At 34.0% G+C, this 5,494-nt stretch overlaps 1 pseudogene; it reads right to left on the reverse strand.

The window, feature by feature from the left end:
- Nucleotides 1-268: 268 nt before the first annotated feature.
- Nucleotides 269-1,071, reverse strand: LOC110579752 (annotated as a pseudogene).
- Between the last annotated feature and the right edge of the window lie 4,423 nt (nucleotides 1,072-5,494).

Below are 5,494 nucleotides of genomic sequence, written 5' to 3' on the forward strand. Positions count from 1 at the left end.
AGCTGCTGACACCTAATAAATCCTTAGATTTGTTATGAATATTATTTTTTCTCTTTCCCTTTGAGGGTGGGAAATGAGACAAATCCTCGGAAATTCTTGAATTCAGACTTGAATTTGAAAAGAAAATGAGAGTACTTCACAATCTAAAGTCCAGCAACTAACAAGCAGATAACATAATGACTTTAGCAACTACCACCGTCCTTTTTTTTTTTTTTTTTGAAAGAGAATTTTTATTACTTCTATGTACAGAAAATTCAACAGCATACACTTAGCCCAGTTTGGTGGCCAGTGCTTTAGCTTTGCCTTTTCCGGCTTGGCAGTGTGAGCCGCCGACTTTGGACCCAGGATGTTGCCTCCATGGGGACAGCAGATCTCATCATCTCTGTCATTGTAATTGATCCTGATAGCTTCCACCAGCTTAGCCAGAGCTCCTTTGTCTTCCAAGGTGACTTGTGTGAAGGCAACAGGGTGCAGGTCTTCCTCTCCACCAGACTCCCCAGCCTGGCCTTCCCCTTGATAGTGAGGTTAGGGAACACCCATTTTACCACACAGAGCACACAGGAAGACAACCAGCTCAGTGGGATCCGCCTCATGCATAATTACTACCAGCTGATCTTTCTTCTTTTCCACCAAGGTGATGACAGTATTAACCCCAGCTTGAAGGACAGGAGGCCGCTTAGTGGGGACATGCCCTTTGCCAGAAGCTTTCTTCTTAGTCCAAGCCAACAATCTCTGCTTCTTCTCTTGCTTTGTCTCTGGTCTGTATTTGTGGGCCAGCTGAAGCAGCTGAGTAGCTGTTTGGTGGTTTTGGCCTGGGTAAACTGGTTAATCAGAGGGGGGAAGCACTTTTAGATGTTTATGGAGAATAGCCCTTTGCCTCTGTAGCCAGATATAGTGGGGCCATTTGACAAAGCAGGTGAGAGGTCCCTTTTGCATTAGATGTTCTGTCCAATGCCAAAATTCTTGGTCCTTTTCTCATGCAGGGGATTGACCACCTTCTTGGCCTCCTGCTTCTTCACGATAGCGGGGCAGGATCATCTTCTTCCCCTTCACAATCTTTCCTTTCATCATCTTGGATGCCTGGAGGAGAGAGTACAAACCCCCTTTTTAAAAATCTTCAATTAAAAAAAAATCCTAATAAGAAGAAAAATTGGTAGAAACATTACTACTTCCAGGCATGTTCTTTCATTATATTTATCATAATTTACGTCTTTACATGGTTTAATGGCTGCCCTCAGAAACATGTACAGCAATGCTTCTCAACGATAGCATAACTAAGATTTGGGGCTGGATCTTCCTTCTTTGGAAGACACTCTTGTTCATCTTAGGATGTTCGCAGCATTCCTGGCCCATACACACTTGGAAGCAGTAGTAGACCCTCCGTAGTCCTGACAATCAAAACTGTCTCCAGATGGCACCAAATGGCTCCTAAGGGACACCAACCAGGCTAACTAATAAATTACATGTATGTAGTTCTGTGTTTATACTGTAGAGCTAAAAGGACTGATAATTTCTATGAGTATATTTAAGGAAGATGAGCTTTCTTTGCTTTAGTATATTTTGAAAAATTAAATTGTTGTTGTGTTAGTATTTGTTGACTGACTACTGTATGAGGTGTCTCTTATGTTCTTATAAAATAATGCAAGTGCCTTTTACAAGGAACAGCAATTAAATGTAAGGCACTGAACTAGAGTCTTTATACATATTCTTTAATTCTAAAAAAAAAAAGTGTATATGGAATGTACATCTCACAGTTAAGGAAATTAATGTTCTGGGGACTTATGTTGTCTAAGGTCACACAGCTAGAAGCCAAAGTCAGCTCCTTATTAAAACAGATAGCTTTTCTTTGTAGTACAGTGAAATTGCATGGCTTGGCAAATTGGAAGAAAATATTCAATCATATCTATGTTTTATAGGCCACCAACATAATATTTAAACCTGCTATTGTTTTAAAGATTTCCCAATAGTTTGAGACTTCCTATTCATCAAAATTTTAAAACAATGTAATATTAATAATTTTTTCCAAACATTTTTTAAGTTCCTTTTGAGAGTTTTTCCAATAATAAAACTCAGATACAAAATAGAAATGTCCCATCATAAATTTTAAGAACCTCTTTACTAAAATTATATTAAATTTGTTATTTGAAGGAAAATATTGGATTATTCATTTGTAATTTTGTTTCTTTGTCATTTAATAAATGCTTAACATGCTGATTTATGAACCTTCTCTTGCCTGAAAGAGCCAAGGTAAATTACAATTGGCAGGTCTGTAAAGGAGTCTAAATTATTTTCTTTCATGAGTAATATGAAAAATTGAGGTATAATTGATATTCATTAAAATCCAATGTGGATTTTTATAAGCACAGAGATAGAAAGTCTTGTCTAAAAAAATAATAGTTGAAAAAAGTCATTTTAGTGGATTTTTAAAAAGCATAAATATATCTCTTCACCATATCTCTGCAGACCTTTAGGCTTTTTTGGAGTATTTTGTATAGATATGTAAAGTAATTGTCATATTTCATTGAAATAACATGCACTTTCTTTTTTTTTTTACATTTTAACATATCTGTATGGTGAAACATGTTAAAATCCCTAGTGTAGCAGAGTTAAATTGGTGGTATTTTTCTCTGACATAAAATAATGATGCGAGTTACAATTGATGTTTACATTCAATAATTTATAAAATTTAATGAGATATTTCAAAACATATCAATGCTTAAAATTTTGATTCTAGAAATTTTAATTCATATGTTAAATAGTTTAGATAATGACATTAAGTGTTAATTATAATCTCTATTGGCTGTGATTTAATTTCTAAAGCAGAAGTCTCTGAAAGACACATATTTCTAAAATATTTTCAGCATAACTGTTCTTTGCTGTCATTTAAAAAATTATCTGTTCTTTGTTTTTGTCTTAATGTTATGTGTATGCACAAACCATTTTGAAAGATAGCTGATAAACCTTTTCAGAAATGCATGTTTAAGTAACCACAAAATTACTACGTATCTATCAGATAGGTTTATCAGTTCCAATTGTGGGTTTTGGTTCATTGTAAGTACATAAAATATATTTGTTAAAATATGAGAATAATTTTACAAAGGTATGATTACTTCTGTATTTGCTCAGGATATTTTTGTTTGATTTTTTTATAATATAGGTACAAGAATTTATTATATTGTTATATAGTTCATATAGTCAGATTTTATTTTCAGATGGAATTCAACATGTGTAATTCTTTTTTTCATGTTTGTATGCTCATAAAAATAGCCTGTACATGTCAATCAGTATAACCTAGTTTGAGCAGAAATACCATTGTAGGATTACATTTGGTTATCTGTCTTTTTCTAAGCATGAAAAGTCCTTGATATTACATCTTTTAAGCAAGTATTTTAAAAATGAAGAGTAAATAGACAAAGGTTTTGAAGTTTGCATCTGTTGATGCAGAAAGTTAGCTATTAGTATTACATATATTCAAACTAATCACAATTTATGGAATTAACTGTAAGTGAAACCGTGTAGAATGGCATTTCATGCTTTTGGTTTCTTGTGACTTGAAAGGGAGTTGTTTTTCTCTGACAGATTACAGAGGATTTGGTTTCAACTTTCCATTCCTCAAATTTAGGTTGCAAGTTTTTTTCTTTTTCTAAGTTACAAGTGGAAGGACCCTGAACCTTGAATAAATAATTTTGCATCTCATAATCTAAAGCTAAAGTGAATGAGGGATTTGAAACAATTATTTAGGTAATTTAAGTTCCAATCAGTAGCTCATTTTGATAGAAAAAAAATCTATTATGTTTGTCAAGAGGACATTTTAATAAACTAATACGCATTTATGTTCTCAAATAAACAGTGTACAACACTTGTTAGGTATTACTTTGTCCTCCGGAAGCTTACTATTTTAATAGCAATTGCATGGATGTGCATAAGCACAGATAATCCTGGGTAAATTAAGTAAATGATGGTAGATTTGAAACAACAAACATTTACTTTCTCATAATTTCTGTGAGTCAGGAATCTAGGCAAGCCTTAGCTGGGAACCCTGGTTCAGAGCCTCTCCCAAAGCTGTAATCAAGGTGGAGATTGGGGCTATAGCTATCTCAAGGCTTAACTTAGGTCCATGTCCAAACTCACTCTCTCACTTGACAAGTGGCACACACCAGGTCCTTGATGACTGTGTCTAGAGATATCAATTCTCTTATTGAGCAGTTCACACATGGCAGCTGATTTCCCTCAGCAAAAGCAAAAGAGAGCCCGAGAGAGTAAGCAAGACAAAAGCCAGAATCTTTTGTAACCTAATCTTGGAAGTGACATCCTATTACTTTTATTATATTGTATTCTTTAGAAATGAGTCCTTAGGTCCAGACCACACTCAAAAGGAGAGGAATACAAAAAGTTATGAATATTCAAAGGCAAGGATCCCTGGGGTCATTTTAGAGGTTGCCTACCACAGCACCACCAGTTCTCTGTAGGATTCCTGCTACCTTCTAAAGCTAAAGTTTTTCTTCTTCTTTTTTTTTTTTTTTGTGGTTATGCACTTTTTTCCCCTTCATAAATTTCTTTCATTTTCTGCTTTCACCACATCTTTTTTTCTATCTCCTGTGAAGTATTATAACCACTCTTCTCAATCATCTTAAACACGAAACTTCACAGGCACATTTCGTTTGTTGAAATTTGTACTGTTCGCTTTATGCAAAGTGTTGTATCTGACTGCCATGCCATGGCTGTGTTGTGATTGGATTTAAAATGAATTAAGGAAATTAATAAGTGAACTTTGCCCATGAAATTATATTATTTCCAAACTCAGACAAAATCAGTGGCTGCAGAAATTTAAAAGAGAGGTGATAATTTTGAGTAGGGCATTTTTAGAGAGGGCAGAGAACAAGAATTGGTGGGAGAGTATTGAGCAAATTAATGTACGGCAGATCTGAATCACCGAATGTAACAAGGGAATGTGTCCTCCTATGTGCTGCTGTCCTCAACTTGTAGAATGCAGTGATTATTATTTCTTACCAACTTCCATAAGTTTTAATTTCCCCTGATGAACTAGGATTTATTGTTCTCATAAAGTTTTCTTAATAAATGCAATGAGATTGGTAACTGCACCAATTAATTAGTCAAGTACATATAAAATCCCTAGTGTTTATTTAACTTGATCTTTAAAAAAGAGTCAAAAGACAGATATGTAAAGAGCTAAAATGTGTAGCAACCATTTTTTTTAATTTCAAATTTTATTTTTAGAAAAGGGAAATGTATAGGTTATTATGCTTTGTAATCAGTATAGATAAATGATATTTTATGGGAAAAATATATCTAAGCAAATAGAGGTCCTTATAACATTTATAGGCCAGGAAGCTAATAATTATCTTTGTAAAATTAATAGCTACATGAAGTTACATTCTTCTAGAATTACATACTACTTTCTTTTTTACATAACCTAATGCAAAGTCTTGCTCTGTCTCATATTGTCTTTGACTCATATACTTTTAGATAGATC

Source organism: Neomonachus schauinslandi, chromosome 1 (genome assembly GCF_002201575.2).
Source record: "Neomonachus schauinslandi chromosome 1, ASM220157v2, whole genome shotgun sequence".
Lineage (NCBI taxonomy): Eukaryota > Metazoa > Chordata > Mammalia > Carnivora > Phocidae > Neomonachus > Neomonachus schauinslandi.